The sequence below is a fragment of the Alosa alosa genome, chromosome 6, assembly GCF_017589495.1.
Source record: "Alosa alosa isolate M-15738 ecotype Scorff River chromosome 6, AALO_Geno_1.1, whole genome shotgun sequence".
In the NCBI taxonomy this organism is placed as follows: Eukaryota; Metazoa; Chordata; class Actinopteri; order Clupeiformes; family Clupeidae; genus Alosa; species Alosa alosa.
Genome location: NC_063194.1, coordinates 12,382,530 through 12,401,274, shown reverse-complemented (window position 1 = coordinate 12,401,274; position 18,745 = coordinate 12,382,530). Strand labels below are relative to the sequence as shown.

The 18,745-nt window shown below is 44.0% G+C and overlaps 1 protein-coding gene across 1 annotated transcript in view; it reads right to left on the bottom strand.

Moving 5' to 3' along the window:
• Positions 1-18,745, bottom strand: part of tanc2a (tetratricopeptide repeat, ankyrin repeat and coiled-coil containing 2a) — a 153,810-nt gene that overhangs the window by 115,135 nt on the left and 19,930 nt on the right. Inside the window, 1 exon segment of the mRNA XM_048246409.1 lies at positions 9,552-9,679. The gene's annotated coding sequence lies outside the window, so the exon portion shown is untranslated.

The window sequence follows — 18,745 nt, the reverse complement described above, 5'->3', positions numbered from 1 at the left end:
ATGTGCCCTAAAATGTTTCATTTGTTTTGAAATGTAATCATAGACGTAAAGCTTAATGCTTAACACAACTCTAATTGGCTGCATCAAGGTCCGATCCATACACAGGACCATAGTGCTTCCAGCGTCACTCGCTGCTGGTTGTGATCTTCTGACCTCTGGTCACTTAGTGCTAGCCTCTGTCCCACTGAGAGTCGCGTGGGCGCACACAAACAGCTGACCACCCCGTCACTTAAAGAATGACTGAGTAGGATGATCCCCCACCGAGGTGAGAGGTCACAGTGTGCTGGGTCACAGGCCACATTAAACTTGGGCATGCAGCTGGCACGCTAACACTTAATTAAAGTCAAAAGTCAAATGTGTGTGTGTGTGTGTGTGTGTGTGTGTGTGTGTGTGTGTGTAGGCCCATCCACCCAAAACACCACCAATAGTGCATAATTTATGATGGGTTTGCGCATGTGTACAAAGAAATATTCTAACCTTTAAAATCTAACCTTTCTTCCATCATGGTTGCGGACTGCGTCATCAAGGTTACATTAGTTCAAACTCAATATTAACTGAGCATAGACTGATACCACCAAACCAATCACCATTCTAATATCCGGCATCGTCTTCCCATTCATCGCAATTATCATTAGCATCTCAACGTCGTCCTAATAACTAGGCACATTATTACCGCCATCACCGGCGCAACAGCCGCACCGCTGCAAATTAAACACCACCTCCATTATCGCCTTCGCTCTAAGAGCAGGGTTATAAAAAGCATAAAAAGATTTCTTTGAGAGAAAGTTAAGTGGAGAGTTTTGTGGTCGCTTTGCCGTGCAGAGCTTACCGAAGCTCGGAGGAGGCAGCGAGGGTCAGTTTGGGAGAAGCTGTGAGGAGGGAGTGGGAGGAGAGAGAAGCCGAAGAGAGGTGATACAGATTAGACACACAGACACACACTGTACACACACACACATGCAGATGAGAACAAAGGAACACGCAGAGATAAGAAGGGGAGTGAAAGAAGGAAAGCGAAACATAACAAGCCTAGATTAAAAAAAAATAGCAGGGGCTCTTTGATGTTTGGTCAGCCCAAGTCTCCACAGAGCCCCTGGGAGGCCCATGCAGTGAGAACCCAAAGTCAGTGAGAAGGGGATATTTGAAGTTTGAGAGGCGGTGGACCAGTGTCTGTGTTTATTTGTGGGATTCCTCAAGAGTTTGCATCTGAGACTCTGTATGTGCTCGCGTCTGTGTGTTTACTTGCGTGTGTTTATGTGTGTTGGTGTGTGTGTGTGTGTGTGTGTTTGTGTGCATCTTTAGTACAGACAAAGAAAATCAATGTTTCAGGGAATAAAAACTCCTATTAACGGTGTCACGCTGCCTTGCACTTCCTCTCCCACTCGGAATGTTTCTTGGCACGACCGTGTCTAGAGGACATCAGCCACAGGAACCCAACTTGCTAACGGAACGCATCTTAAGATCCCTACTGCGAGGACGCCTACGCACAACCTCCGGGGTCTGTGTCTCGCTCCCAAACAAATCTACCCCCCTGCTTTGCTCTGTATACACTGTTCAAACGACGTGTTTATGTGTCCCAAGTCTCCCAAGTGTAGGCCCATAATAATACAATAAATCTTCTGAAAGTGACAGTAACTACTTAAGATTTAATATTTGAGTGGGTGTAGCTGGAGATCCGGTGCAAATACTCCAACTCTTTATGCATTGTGAGTTCAAAGTTGAGTGTACGTGGACAGTATGGAGTTCTACAAGCATGAAAAGATCCTCTTTTGAGCCCTCAAAATCAGTGACTGGGGAGTCATTTAATGCACTCTGGGCATCTAAGTGTGCAAAGCTGAGCCAAATGGCCAGATTCCAGGGACTTAAAATTTTACGGTCAAGAGCATGTAAGTTAGCATTGTACACAGCACCCCTTCTGAAACGAATCCAGAGTGCCTTTTTTGTCCGGTGCTTAAAGGGACAAGGTCAACGCTCCCAGCAGCAGAAGGCCAATCCCTCATCTGTTGTTCAGGGGCACCAAAGTCACCAGCTGGTCACATCACAATAATAGGGAGAGTAACAAGTGGCACCTGTCCAATCCGGGGGCTTGCACTCCCTCCTCTAATCTTGACTGACAGTGCTGAGAGCCAATGACACCTCAGAGAGAGAGAGAGAGAGCGCGCGAGAGAGAGAGAGTGACTGGACATGCTATGTGCGCTCTGGGGAGTATGAGAGATGCTGTCAATCAGAAGCGCCGCTGTCCACCCCGGCCCCCCACGCAGACATTAAAAAACGAATCAGCAGTCAAACACTCAGACACCCCTGAGCAAACAGTCCAGGGAAGCTAGAGACGCCACCTAATTGCCCATCAGAGGAATAAAAAAATGAGTTGGTTTAATCCCCCCCCCACCCCCATCCCGATGTACGAGGGAGCTTAATCAGAGGGCATTTTGCCACATATGAAGGGTGCTTGCTGTGCAACGCTGGATGCTGGGAAAAAGCACACACAGATACAGTAATTGGCTCGCTGGTGTTTAACGATGCATCCCGTCACAGAATGCCCTATAAATGACTACGAATAGGGCTGGGATAAAGGATTATTTTTTAAACGATTAATCTAGCGATTATTTTTTCGATGTATCGATTAATCTAACGATTCATTTTTTCAGTCCGATTCGATTTCGATTCGATTATCTCCCCATTAATTCACTAATAGCAACTTATACATGTTTGTTTACACATCTGAATGAAAAAAACATGAATTCTTTAACATTGCAATATTTGTTTATTGCTCTTAAGATTCCAAAATAAAAGACTATACAAGTGCAAAGTAATGCATTCTTAGTCAGAGGTAGCATTCAATAAAGTTCAGTAGTGTATGTCATTTTAAAACGTTGGGCTAACTACGTTATGAATTGCATCCACACATCAGCTTTAACTGTGTTAATGTTAATTGCAAGGATTCCCACACAATCCTTGCAATTAACATTAACACAGTTAAAGCTGATGTGTGGATGCAATTCATAACGTAGTTAGTTCAAATAACGGTTCGTACTTCTCCTTTGGACAAGCACTTTTGAGTCTTGGAAAACACTTTTCCATTTACATCGGGATTTTGCAAACATTCAGTCAATAAAATGAGCCCTGCATGAGTAACAAGCAGCTGCAAGTAAGCATGCTAAACTTGACACCCAAACAGTATTCTAACGTTAGCTTTGAGATACTGCTTGAACATACTGTAACTATGTTGTGATAAGACCTTAGCAGAGTTTACTTTAACTTTAATGCAGCAGTTTTAATGCTGCAAATTTGCGCAGCATGGTCACGATGCTAAGCGGATTTAATAGCAATTTAGCCCACTGTGTTCTATGCAGTGCTTCTATGTGGCAACAACAATCCTTCAACAATCTGGAGTAAAAAGTGCAGCTCAATGAAATTATTTTATCTTATCTTTAATTTAAATAGTAGGCCTACAACATAGAACATCAATGTGTGGTGGCCGGTTTTGATTTCGTGGTGCCCAGCCACAGATTAGTCAACGTATGGAAAACACTGAAGGTGTAAAATTAAAAATATTTAGCAGCACACGTTATGCTTGACGAATCGACGCTCATATTTTGCGTTGACGTATTTTTGGCGTCGACGTCATCGATTACGTCGACGTGTTGTCCCAGCCCTAACTACGACACGTCCTTGGAGCCCTACAGCAAGTAGGCAATGCAGAACGCAGGCTGGCAAAGCCAGTCTACTGGACAGGAATTATTCTGAGCGCTAGTGTTAAGTGCTTTTTAAAATTTATATTCAGGTTGTTAAGTAAATATTTTTGTCCAACGCCATTTACACTACAGGGAGTGAATACAAATTCTCCTTTCCAGTCCTGCTGCGCTGCCTGATAGACAAATACTGAGTGAGACCACCGTTCTCAGGTATGAGCCAAAGAAACCTTTAAAAGCCTTGTGCTGTACAGTTCCACCAGTGCCTTGATTCCGAGGAATCCCCACACCGAGGAGGTGAGGCCTTCCTCAGAATAGATACACAAATCAGAGGCAGCATTGCTCAATCAGACTGACATTTTCATGAGTGTCCATCCATCATGGCCTCCGCTCTCAGTGAGAAACACAGGGACGGCCTCTCCCCCCTGACAACTATGCTCTCCTCGCGCCCGTTCTGCACCAGGGTCTCCTTGACAGCATGTAAATCAATCAAGCAAGACACGAGGCAGGGTACGGAGCACACGTTGTAACAGTTCACTTATGAGCGGAGCTCTTCAGGTCTGCTGCATAAAGCACTAGGGGTGTCACGATTCTCCAAATCCTCGATTCGATTTAATTTTCGATTTTAAAGTCACGATTCGATTTTCAATCTTTTTTTTTAATATTACTATTACTGCATTCCTTACATGTTATTTACTTTTTTTAGGCCTTTACCTATTCTGTTTCGGGGGGCTTTTATTTTGAAAACGCTTTTTATTTTGAAACCGTTCCAACTGCAGATGTAAACAGAACAAACATTAAGAGAAGTGAACATAGTGAAATGAAACAACACAGAATGATAATTTGATTGTTTCAGCACACCCCAAGGTCAGTGTAGAATATGTACTTATGAATGTGCATTTTAAGCCTTAAAGTATTTTTGGACTGTAACTAGATTACACCAGTGATTTCAGAGTAGCAAGAGGGGCTTTGATTTCTGTTGGTTGATGTGTATTTTTTAATTGCCTGCAGCCTAAAATTAGAGGAGTGTTTACGCCGCAGTTCAGCACGTGTGTGTGCATTTGTGCATCTTAGCATACAGTACATGCTGCATGTGACATTGGGGGTGTGGCTGCATCATCGATTCTACTTTAAGGTGACCAGATTTCTGAGACAAAATCCGAGGACATTTTCAGTCGAGAAGCGTAAAAAACATGTCATGTTTTAATCTTTGGAAACCTTAAAACGGGGACACTGTCCCAAGGGGCGTCACTAGAGTTGCACTAGTCCATCTAGGGGGGTTCGGGGGCATCCCCCTTTGGTATATTTTAACGTTTAAATGCAACAATCTGGTACACTTTGATCATTTTATTTTGAATTTTAACCATGCACACACAGGTGGAATAGTTATAATATTGCTATAAGTTATGATATTGCCCAACCACAAAGCATATTTTCTTCAAAGTTTCACAGTTCAGAAATGGTCCAAAATAGTATTGGCTACATTTCAGCACAGAGATTATATCCTAATGGTCACCTGTGTTGTTCAGATAGTTAATCTAGTTATCCTGGTCATTGTAATGCCCATCTAGGCATATCTTCCTTTTTTCAGGACAGTCCTATACCCATATCTGAGAATGTATGATGTGATCATATTTGTCTTAGGGCCTATGTGTTATGGCAGTCTTATATCAAGAACAAATAACTCACGTCTCATGATTTTGAACCGCTTGTTGTACCGATGCTATTTCATAAATTCATTGTGAATTTTCCCGGAACCATTTATCACAACAACTTGGCGCAAATTATATCATTGGAAAGCTTAGATTCCTGCCGTTCATGTGATATCTGCGTATGATCTGTATGCTATCTGTGACGAGTACTCCGCAATTTTTGTTTAACCTGGAGTTAAGCAGCTGGCATGTTTGTGATGAATAGTTTAATAAGTCCCCTGCACAAGTGGTTTCATTTCAAAGATTCTGCCGAGCTGCTAGAAGCTATCCCACCAATCGAAATAGCTTACCAGAAATATGGGCATTCTAGAACATCTCTGAGGTCTGAGCTGAGCGCTTGCTTGACTGGCTTGGCCTGTGCATGAAGGGTGCGCAACTAGGCTATGTTTGGTCAGTGTTTTCTTTCTTTCTTGTATTCCAATTTCGGGTCTGTCCGTCACAGTGAAAACCGTGGACTTTTCCGGGGACAGCACCAGCCAGGCACAGGTCACCGAAATCAGGGACTTTCCCCGGAAACCGGGGACGTCTGGTCCCCCTATTCTACTTTTGAGTTCAAAGTTCGAGATTGAGATGTAATTTCGATCAATTTCGATTTAAAATCAAAATCGTGACACCAATATAAAGCACATACGCACATACTGAGTAAGATACGTCAACATACTCAAAGCATTAAGCTTAGATGAGGTCTGAGAGGGCATTCCCTCTGAGTTTCCCTTCTCTTCCATTGTTGTAATTAAAGAGAGGCAATTATAGGAGCATACAGATGGAACAGATGTCTGGACTTATCCCTGTTCCTCTGTAATTTGGTTAGTTGATCAAAGGTGGTGAAGAATGTCAACAAGGCACTCAGACTTGACATATGGCACTGGTATTTGCCATTTTAAAGAAGATCGATGTTTACTGGCAGTCATCCAAATGGGTTTATTTTAAGAGAACACAACTTCACACTAAATCAGAGATTATTTGGTTTGATTTAGTATTTACGGTTGGCACTGTAAGCAGGCTAGATGACTAGCATTCTTTTTGCTGGTCCTCATTTTTTTCCAGCCTAAAAGTGATGAAGTCAGTATGTAGACAATAAGCAGCTGAAGGTTACATGGACATGTTTAGTTTTCATACTGTCAAAAAGTGAGCTTTGAGTTAGCAATCTTCAGCGTGGCCATGTAACATAAGCCTCTAAGCAGACGCTACAGGTCGCCTCTCAAACAGCACTTGGGGCTGCACCACATTTGGAAGGCATTACATGAGTAATTCAACAGCTATGGGATGTATCGTAAATGTATTCTGATGATAAATATTTTACTTTATCTGCTCTAGACGTGGTCCCCTAAATGAGCCACAGGAGTCTACCGCAGTCTTCATCCATTCCTTACCCATTTCCTCAACACCATTTAAATGATTTGCTCGGGTTTCATCCACCCCATCTGTTCAAAAGAATGCAAGACTTTCTGGTTACAAAGCCTGTTGTGACCCAATATGGACTGGAACAAAGTACATGACGTTACACTTCCCCATATTGTTGAGCCTCATCAGTTTATTTCACTATTCCACAAAGAGCCTCCCTCCCTCCAATAAGAGGTCTATAGAAGATAACCACAAAACACTTTCTAAGTCCAGTGTGTTTTGCTGAGACGTGCCATGAAGGGGGAAAAAAAGCTTTCGTCATGTAGTGTTATCTCTGTCACTTCCTACATTTCTTTACTCCACTGCACAGCCAACACTTGAGAGAGAAACAGGCCTAGCCTATCTCGTCCCTACAACAGTGACAGACCAAGGGAAAGAGAAAAACAAAATGTTGTGAGGAAAAAAGAGAAGGGACAAAAGAAAAGGAATAAATTCTCAGCCTCTTCTCTAATTGCCTGCCACCCCACTCCACCAGTCATGGTGGAGATCAAAGTTAATAATCCCCATACATAATCCCCTGGTGTGCCCTTAGCGTTGTTCTGGTCATAATGGCCACAGAGGCTGGGTGTTAGTGTTTAAAATGCCTGTCGCCGCCACTGCTAAAAAAAAAACGCTGGACACTCTAAAGAGGAGGCACACTGGTTCCATTTCACAGCCAAATGGCTATTTCACGCCTGGATGGACACAAGGATAATTAGATGAGCCACGAGCAGACACTGGTGATGCTCTGCCCTGCTTCACCTCGACAAACAAGGGCCACCGTCTTCTCTCTTTTTTCTCTTTCACAGCAAGGGGAAGAAGCCGTCTCTTTAACAGAACGGTCTTTGTTTTTTTGCAGGCTGCTTCTGTGAAGCCTCATTCCAGGCTTCCCTCCCACCTACCACCCCATCTTCCTCATATTCACTCAGTCACTCAACAAAAGCATCCGGGAAGTTGATTTTGGTGAATCTCATTTTGAGGGTTGCAAATGAAATGTTTTGCAGTCTTGACTCAGCAGCAAGCGGTGCAACCTCGGCAAGCCAGTCGACGATCCGAGGTTATAGACACCGCAGGCTTAGTCATTTCCCAAAAGCGAAAATGACTTTCAGCGGCATATGAATGCCTGCGCGGTTCCTCGGCCTATTGAGAGAGCCCTGTGGGAATGACAGTAAGACGAATGGTATGTGGCCAAAGTAGCCCACTGCATAATGGTTCATGTAATGCTATATTCACAGCAACGGGTCCAGATCACGATGATATATAGGCAGGGGCATACATTTCCATCAGAGTAAAGTGCTTGGCAACTTTGGGCTGATGCAAAACCTGACTGCAAAATTGAGTTTGACCTTGTTCTACCCTGGGGATTATGGTTCTGACATCGTAACTCAAATGAATTTTGTGATCCGCACACAATTCAGTACAGGTCTAAGACAGTCTGCTGCAGACGACACTTTTTGTCAGTTTGAAATAAAATGGATAGTCCGAGCTCGCAGTTAATTCTTCTGTTTAACAACACATGCTCTTGGAGAGGCAGAAAGAGCTTAAAGTCCATTTTCACAAAGATTATAAAACCATACCGCATATGGAATTATCATAGCCAACCTCTTTCCTTTGCCAAAGTTGCTCAGTCCAGGGAGCCATTTTCATTTTTGGGCCGCTTTCAAAGTGGTGTGGAAACAGAGTTGTTTGGAATGGACACAGGATAAATTATATAACTTGTAGAACAGAATGAAGTCTCTCCAAATAGGCTAACAGGGACCATACGCCACTATTCTCTTCTATCACAGCGATTTTTATTGATTTTCTCTTTTGTTAGCCTGTACCACTAAGGAGCCAACTATTAGAGTATATTTTAAGAACATCCATTCCTCAGAGATCTCTTGCATTCAGAATAACATCTTTAGACTGAGTCCTTCAATATCTGCATAATATAGCAATTTGCTAAGGCACAAACACTAAGTCATACATATTTGCCTTATTTCTACCCATATTTGTCTTTTTTCTATCCCTATCAAACCTATCCCTATCAAACCTATTTTTTCTATCCCTATCAAACCTATCAGTGGTTCATTCCCCCTAAACTTCTGCAGGGGGGTGGACTTGGCATGGACACTCGGATGAGGTCTGGCTCAAAGCGCTTCAAATGCTAAAGCCCTGTTGCTTTAACCATAACAGTTAACCACAGACATACGTTTTCTGGCCACCCAAAATACTTGGGAAGGGGGGGGGGTCATTGAAAATACTCTGTAGAGGGTCTTTCTGTGGCCATTTTTGTTTTTCAAATGATGGAACAGGATATTTAGGTATGAAGGTATAGAAAGACAGGGCAAGGCAGAGCCAACACTAACCAAGGCTTTAGTCACAAAATCTGTCAACATTAGTTCAATGAACATTTGTAGCCTTAATTACTGAAGACATTTGTGCACTACAATTTCAATCGTATTTAGATGCTCTTGTAACTGTTTTAATGGATATTAAACTTTTTCAGTGTCTTAGTTTTTATGTTCTTTAATCAACAATTTAATATGAATTTGAGGGTTTGAGGTTAAATTGACTATAGTGCATGCAATCTACAGTACTCTGTGGCATTTTAGTAATTTGTAGTCACTTTGCAGGCACTAACCTACTGTATTGTACAGACATGTTATGCTTCATGAAAGTGTTTTAGATCCACAAAAAATAGTTTCTAAATGTGTGTAATCAATCATATCTTTGCTGATTTAAATAACGTAAAACACAAAGCGGTGGGGATGGGGGGTGTACTCACCATGGATGGGAGGACGGGGGCCTCACAGCGAGCCTGCCTGGCCTGCAGGGGGCGACGTTCTGAATCTGTCTCCAGAGGGCCGAGGCCCCAGTCCCATCTCCTTTAGCGCTTGCTTGGACGTGACAGCTCTGCAGGGGTAAAGCACACAAACTGCACGTCAAAAACATTATCAGGGGCTTAACTGGAGAAACCTGGGGCAAACGGTAATTTAGCACCTAAAGGCAATCGCCTCTCTCCTCTCTTGGGATCTTAGAGAGAGAGTAAACTTGTGTTTTTAATTGAGTTCATCATATCATAAACATGTGGCACGACAACAGACACTATAGTAAAGGGTAGACAGAAGCTACAAGCTGGTTTCCCTCGAGAGATGAATCTAAAAGACAAGAAAACCATTAGACAGGAGAGGAAGAGGGAAGGAAAAAAGCACTGCCAAAACACATTCATGCAAACAGCACAGAAACAAAACTCTGCACGCAGCTTGTCTCTTCTATATCCTGGTCAGCTATGTTCTTTATGCATTAGACCATGTGTATGATTTTATTTTTTCATTTCCATGAAAAACAAAAAGTTGTTTTCCTTGCAGACGCACCTTGACCCCCTAGCAGAGTTGGCCGTCGGCCAAGGGCTCAGTGCATGAGCCGAGAGCAAGCCAAGTCTCTGCTCAGGTTTCAGGGCTGATATGCCTCTTCATTGTGCTTATGAAAGCCAAGACGTCCACCAATACAGGCATCTGACATGGATAGGGAAGAGCCACAGCCAAAACACGAGGGGCAACAGTTGAGAAGTGAGAGATTAACCCAAAGGAACGAAGAGGTGAGGAGCTTCGGAAAGTGACAACACCACCCCCCCCTCCACCTCCTCATTGTTCTGTGGCGAGAGTGCCGCATCAGATTTCATGAAGGGAAGCTAGAAACTGAAAGCCACAGCTGAAAGCTTGTTTTGTAACAGGAAGTACAATAGGCGGGATCCATCCATCCATTCTGGAGTTCTGAAGCAGACAGAGCAGACACAAAGCCCGCATGGAGAGAAAAGCCTGTGGTGGTTTGTCACAAGTTGAGTTTTCTTTCACCGTGTTGAGTGGGTGTGAGGTTTTTGTTCGCTAGGTAAATCAAACACTCTCTTCACCACTGTCAGACAGTCTACTGTAAAGCTACATCAGAGAATCAGAGGTAAAGAGAGAAGGGACACAGAGATGGCAGAAACACACAAAAGGAGGTTGAGCAGAGAGGAGAGCGATTAGAGAGAGAGAGATAGATAACAAGCGAGAGAGACAGAAGAGAGGTGGAAATGAGGGTCAGGAACAGAGTCAGGGATGGACGGCCAGATATAGAGAGAGAAAGAGAGAGAGAGAGAGAGAGAGAGAGCGAGAGAGATTGGCGTGTAAGGCTTTGTCCCTGCTTTGAGTTTGTGAGTGTTCCTACAAAGAAGCAGAAGACACACACACACACACACACACACACAAAAAATTAAACCCTGCTTTGTCATCAGATTTCTCCAGGGGTGAAGGTGACAGTCCCACTGCCTTCCCACTTTGTTTAAAGATGCCTCTAATAACATCTGACAGCCAAGCTCCCCAATCCGTGGCCCCTCTGCAGCAGATCTGTGTCAGACCAGAGCCTTATTCATTCCTGAGTTAGACACTATCAGTTCTTATTACTGATAGGGGGTACGAAGAAAGAATACTATCCAATGGGAAAGGGGTCATGGTTTATCAAGACCTCAACTGTAGTCAGCTGCTGCTGTAATGCTTAGCAGGAGGCTATGGCTTCGGTTCTTAGCCATGGAAAAGGGATGCTCCAGCATGGAGCCTCAGTGGATCTGAAACAGCTGGAGCGGGGGGAGTGCTTCTGCAAATCCCTGCAGACAAACAAAAACCTTCACCTGGAGAGCTGTCAACTGGCCTTCATTTCGGCACAGACTGTGTTTCCCCTCCCAGTGAGAGCTGGGGGGAGGCAGAAAGATGTAGAGAAAACAGTTACATACTGTAGCGTGTATTTTTTTTTGTTTGTTTTGACACTCCGAGGTAGACGATGAGGGCTGGGACCGTTCAAACTGACAAGCTTGTTTGCTCTAAACCCTATTCTCACCGACGCAGGACCTAAAAGACTCAGTTATCTCGACTCGCAGTGCTGATAAGCACTGGTGAATTGATGACTTCCTCTTTTTGTTTCTTCCGCTATCTGCAGCAAGCCATGATTCAAAGGGATCGGCTCCCAAGCTCATCACAGAGAGCTCACCAGCCGACATTGCTCCGAAATTGCTGTGCAATTATCTCCTCAAAAGGAAAAAATGGGCAAAAGGGTAAACCGTGTCCAAGTGAACAAAGAGGACCTTTTACCGCAGACTGCAGGTCACATGACTGACTCATGCTGCGTGTAAGTCACCGGAAAATGGCCACCAGGATGACAGGGTGAGGTCCCAAGTGCCTCGATTGCGGCAAGCTTTAGTTAAATGGCAGCGAGTGGGAGGACTGATGGTGAGATTGTTCACTTTGTCTGAGGGCACACTCCTACGCCACTCGGAAGGCTGTCGGACGTTCACTCAATCGCTCTCTATTCGCGGGGGCAGACAGAGAAGGAGAGGGAGAGAGGGATGAGAGAGAGGAAGAGAACGAGAGAAATTAAGATTTAGTATGAGAAACAGAGAAAGAGAGAGGGGTAAGGGAGAGAGAGAAAGAGTGATGGAAAGAGAGAATACGAGAGAAGTCACGTATGCAGATCCCCTTCACAGGCCATCAGAACTCTTGGAACAAAACGGCCATTATCTGAAGAGCGTGACACCGAGGAGGAGGGATTCAGGCAGCGAGAGCAAGATTGAGAGCAGGATTAGAAAAGTGTTCTGTGATGAAGAGGTGAAAGAGAGCAAGAGAGAAAAGGGAAAGAAGAAGAGAGAAAGAAGAGCAAATAAAGGATGTGTGTGTGAAGCACAGAGATGACGAAGGTTAATGGTGTCAAACAAACACAAACATTCAAGACACACAGGCACAAACATACACACCCAGATCCAACCAGCTACGCACATAGTGGAACCATAGTGGAACCCTAGATTGTTTTCTTTATTTTGCCTGACTGAGTAATTCTAACATACTTACTTCAAGCAAGAATGTGATCAAACAACAAGGTTTACCTACACAAAGAGGAAATCCATAAGGAACTGAACTGAAGTTCCCTTTCTATAACTACTGTAAAAAGAGTAACTTCTTGACAAATGCTGACCCTAATGTACTTAAATTGCTTCAGGCGACACATTCATCCTATTTCATGACTGCCATACATTTCAACAGCCACAGAACCTGGGCTCTTGTTTCCAACTGATGGTGACACACTTCCTGACAGTCTGATAGATGTAAAACATGAAAAACCAGACGCCATTTTGCTTATTATGACAAGGGTGAGTTTCAAAGGCTTTGCATATTGGGTGCTGGGTTTGGAGCATAAATGGACGGGTTTGTCCTGACTACTGTTGCACGATGTATCGATACTAAAAAGGTATCACGATGCCTTCACGCAAAAAACGATTTCCGACATTTTTAGAATCGATACTTTATTAAAATTAACGTTCTGTGTCTGCGTGAACTGCTGCTCTCACTGCTCCTTGCACGCATCTAGGCAAGTGGGCGTGTCAAGCAGCCAGCTCTGAGTGAGTGAGTGCGCCGCCAACGTCAACATACAGTAGTTCTTTGCCGACAGTCCTCGGCCTTGTGGATAAAACAAAAGGTGAAGTGAAATCTGCAACTATTTCGGATACATCGCGAATAGTGAAGGCAAGCCATCAGGTACACAGAGGCCCATTTGTGAAATATGTTTCAAAGTAATTTAAAAGCAGTAGGCTACGCATGGAACTTGGCTAAACACCTCGTAGACATATCCCAACATTTTTGTTCAAAGAACGACAGGTTAACGAATATGCTATAGAAAACACGACTACATGGTTAGTGCCAAGTTCTTCTCTTCTGTTTTAGTCTAGCCTAAGTGAAACGAGTATGGTTCTCTGGGATAAAGCGAACCTTCCTTCATCAATGAATTTTGACGAGACATAACGAGCTGTAATCATTTTGACCGGTGCATAACGAGCTGTAATCATAGGGTGCTAATGTGATGAAAGCGCCAAAGTTCACCCCAGAATAACATTACCATAACTTGTAAACAATCTATTTCATGTTCGGTCAGTACTACTGGTAATATTTGTCATGGCATGTAGACTGCAATTTGTTCAATAAGTATTGCCCAGATGTAGGATAGGCTACCCAAATTACAAGGGATCGCTAATTTAAGCCCACAGCATATAATACCACCAAAGCGCACGTTGAGTCCTAATAATAATACCACTGCCCCGCTTATTGTTACGTGGTAGCAAAATCATGTTATCAAAGAAATAGGCGTAGGCTAATGTAGGAATGCACACAGAAATTGCAACAGGTAATGGTGTAGGCCTATCTGACTAAGACCTGAGTGGTTGGAACGTCGTGCTTTGTACACTGGGCTAAAGAAGACAATCCTCACATTTTTCCCTTTGCAACTGTCAAAGATATCCCATGAACACGGGAAGGCCTAGGGAAGCCTATACTGTACATCAGATGGCCTAAAGATTAGGCCCCTCTGCATAGCATTCAGTGATCTGCATGCAGTAATTTCAACACTGACCTTGATCTAGCCTAGATTGGCTATTTAAAGCTACTTTATTGGCAAAACACAACACAATGTAAATGAACTATAACAAAAAATAAAGGACTTAATCACACAAAGTAGGCCTACTATTTTACTGACTATAAAAATAATAATTATGTAGGAAGTTTAAAACCCAGAATTGACCTGCACACTACAAAAGTGCACCGAATTCAACACAAATGACTCAATACACTTGGAGGAGTCCTTTCTTTTCCAGATATCTTAGGATTTCGCCGTAGTATCGTTTCAGTATCGAGCATCGTGATATTTATGGCAGGTATCGTATCGAAGTCATAATTTTGGTATCGTGACAACACTAGTCCTGACTGGCTTTACTGAGGTCTTTGTGTTTTTTCCGGAGCAAGCCACTAATGAGGTGGAATAGTGAGTAACAATGCAGATAATAAGTCTCAGCACTGGCCCACTGTAAATGGGCAAACTGTGGCCAAGACACACTGACCAGATCCGACACAGAAGCCGCTCAGAAGATGAGTTTTCCAGAACAATGCAGACACATGTCCCCGTTGACCTGCAGTGGATGGGGAGAGAGAGCATGGACATGATCCTCTCTGATGAAGCACGCCACCCCTCCTCCCCCGGACCGCTCCATTGTTCCTTTCCATCAGAGGGCCCTTGACTTGAGGCAGTCTGAAAAAAAGATTTCCTCTAAACAAATTCATCAATAGGGCCAATCAATTTCTCAAGGCCATCATGTCATTCTGGTGGCTCTTGATAAAAAATAAATAAAATAAAAAAAACGCCACTGAGAACCATCTGTGCTTGCATTTGGTTTTAGTGGTTGGTTTCTCAGGAAGGCTTCCCAAAATAAAATTTGGCAAAAAAGGGGAAAAAATCCAATCTGTGGGTTTTACTACTTTTAGCTTGGGGCAAGTGCTCCAGCACTCCTAGATGGATGACCCCAATCCCATGGGGCCCAGCAGGGCTTGGTAAGGTGGGGGAGGGTAAGAAGTGTGTGTGAGCTAGGATGGGGTGGGTGAGGGTGTTGTATCATGGATGGGGATAACTCCAGTCTAGACACATGCAGGGGCAAGACTCAGAATACAGAAAGGGGAGTGGGTGGAGGGGGGTGGGGGAGGTGGCAGTAAGGACAGCCATCTGCCTCACTGCAGATAAATCTTGATTACAAGATGGTGGGAGGGGGAAGATGGATGGTAAGATCCTAAGGGCAATTTATCCTGCACCAGCCAGCCTGAGGAGCACACGGTTCAAGGTGCTGTGGGCTCAACAGGCAAAGTGAAGTACGTAGTTTGTTTCCGTTACACAAAGACAGATCCTAGATTAATTACCAGGACATAATTACACCTCCCAAAAATACACAACAGATAAGCATCATCTGTAACACACTGCAATAAAATGGCTGCCCTCATAACCACGGCTGGTTCTGGAACCAGAATGTTTTTCTAGCCATGCTGAATGAGTTCCTGATCCAGTGGCAGAGCGGACACATTTGTCGGGAAATTAGGCAGAAATGACATCAAGTGCCACTACTTTATATGAAATGGCAGTCAGGCTCTGAGAGACTGTGCCAGATACAGCCGGAAAAATAATACTCCCCACAAGACTACCACTCAGTGCCCAGGGTCCCTCTGGACAGTTCCATTTGTCATCTCTTCTTGAGTGAAAAAAAGACAGAGCAAAAGAGGGGGGGAAACCATTCCATTTTCTGCCTTGAGACACCAACACCATCCTCCCCCTTTCCACCCACCCACTCAAACCTGCTCTTCCCCCTCCCTTACACACACCAACTTCATCTCTCATTCATTTAAAAGCTCCCTCATCTGCTCTTCCTTGCCCGTGGACCTACTGGGACAAGGCCAGGGGGTCTTTAAGAGGTCACTAGCCCTGGGTGTTTGGGCAGAATGGCACGAGAATGTCTGTCACAGAGTTATGTCTTCATCAAGCAGTCCATCCCTCATTGGAGTTACTCACTCCCCTGGCAGCAGAAGTGCAAACTCGTGGCAGATCTGGGCCAGGTCCTGTCCTCTGCCCCTCAAACTGAGTTTGGGCGAGCAGAGGCTAAGGCTAAGCAGAGAGGAAGCTAAACCTGGTCTTCACTGGTAAGAATGCAGCCCTGATTCGGCATGGCCCGGTGACAGACTGGAGCCAGACCTGTTTGAAAGTCAGCTGCTATCTTGGCACGTTCCTTGGGTTTTTGACCCTGACTGACCCAAACATCCTCTTATTAGCAGCAGTCTGCACAGAATCCCCATGACAAAACCAGTGAAAGAAAACAACAAATGTACAGACACACATGGTCAATGCACCCAGAACACAAATATCTGTCCCCTGGTTAATTTAATCTCCCTCATCCAATGGTCTTTCACCCCCCAGGGTGTATTTGTTCTTGAGTTTAACTCCCTGGTTCAGCTCATCCTAAACCTTGGACCCCTGTTCTTGGAGCACAGCGTGAGTCCAATGCTACATCTGTGCTTTTCTGGCACTGATCGACAGGGACATGATCAGGACAAGAGTAGGACTCACCGTCTCTCTAAATCAACATTTTGTGCTTGTAGTTGGTGTCAACGTGTAGAAGAACAGCTCCCAGCGAGAGGCTGAATGAAAATGGCAGTCTAGTTTATCATCAAGTTTATCATCCACTGCTGAGTGGAGACATTAACCTCAGTTGTGCTGAATCAACCAAGCTGTGCGTGTCTGAGGCGGGGAAGTGATGTTAAAGCCCTTGAGAAAGCCTGCCACTACGGCGTAAGCACTACTAAGTCACTTGGCAGAGTTAATCCTGTCCCTTCAGAAAAACACAATCACAGAAAATCTACACACTTGTAGATTTGTTTTCGTCCAAAGCTTGGTCACAGAGCAAGAAAGAAAGTGATACAGGGGGCGCAAAGTCAACAATGTTCCCACAAAGAAGCTCTGGGCAGCACCAAGACTGGGCAGGAAACCCACTGAATTAAACAAACACTCTCCTCTTGGCCCATGTGGCATCTGTCATCACATGCAAATCCTTTCAGCACTACTGTACATTCAATAGGGCTGTGCAATTCATTTTGCAATTCATCACATTTTATTTCGATCTCGATTTTGGCTCCCAACAAAAAAAAAATGCAATCGAGAAAAAAATATTATTTTGCCACATTGTGTTTAGCAATAATGTTTCGGAAATAGATACAACTTAAATTCAGTATACAACAAGCTGGGTAAGAAAAAAAAACTAATTCAGAATATGGAGATCTTAAAAGCGGAGGTTTTTCAACACTCAACCCCTATTGTGTCAGTGATAGCAGTTGTCAAAGTAATAACTTAGACATCTGAAACAAAGGGTTTAAATGGAAGCAACAAAGCATAAGTTATGTACACTTCAAGGACGTTTATCAACAAATCCATTGATCTATATGACTCAGACATCATATCCGGCTACAATGAGGCACTTGGAGAAGAAAGCACAGCATGAGCCATTTGCAGATCATGAAGTCAGAATATTTCAGAGAGGGGGGTCTCGTCTAGCAAGATAGATGCAAGCTGCTAGCTAGCCCTATCCTCTAAATTCCTTCATATTAAATCAATTACACGTTCTTGCACCACCCGGGTGGAAAATTCCAATTTCACAGCTAGCCCTGTGGGACTAAGTAGGAAGCCTTTCTGCCGGTCACTGGCAAGGGGGGTTGGAGGTTGGGGGGGATGGGGTCGTCACACACAGAGGGTCAAGAGCTTGTCTTAACTGTGAAGGCATGTTAGCATTCTGACAGGGGGACCCATTCCTGAAAACTGTTTTGTGGTGTGGGAAGAGGGAAGGGCTGCTTTGGGAGGCAGGGAAGAGGTTGCTTTGGGGAGAGGTACAGGAAGAGTGCCTCAGGACCTGTTTGAGGTTGGCAGCTCACACCTGACAGTGTCAACAGCTTTGCCTACACCAAGGAGAGCTACCATGGGCTTTTTTGGTGGAGAGGCAATCTACCACATCACTTGGAAACAGTAAAAATGTAAAATGGCAGGAAATGAAAATCATCTTCCCACAAACTGTTATAAGATGAATCAGCACCAATGACGTAGCATTATTATAACACTGGCAAAGCATGATTCATGACAGACTGTTATCACAGCAGGAATAGCATAGCAAAATAGGTAACAGCTTCCTGACCATAAATGAACGCATATTACACAACAAGCTGATGATTTATCTTTCATTCTCAAACCTAATCATCCCTCTTACATGGAAGACCACAACAACTCACAAAATAAATGGCTGTAAAGAACTAAAACGTGACTTGACAGCTAAATCTAGTAATCGTTTTCCAGTGTGCCCCCCCAGAATTTTTAGGGTAGCCATTTTGTGATTTTACATTGACCTTCCCTTTCCTTCTCAGACTTTGTGGCTGTGATCTTGTAGTCCTGGGCAGGGGCCCCAGGGAGGCCCTGTCCACACAAGGCTGTTTTTTTGTGAAACCGGTAGGTTTTTTTTATTGGTTTGGCCTTGTGTCCACATGACCACGGCGATTTTGGTGCCCAAAAGCAATATTTTTATTTTTTTTAACCGCCGGCTTGCCCTTGCCG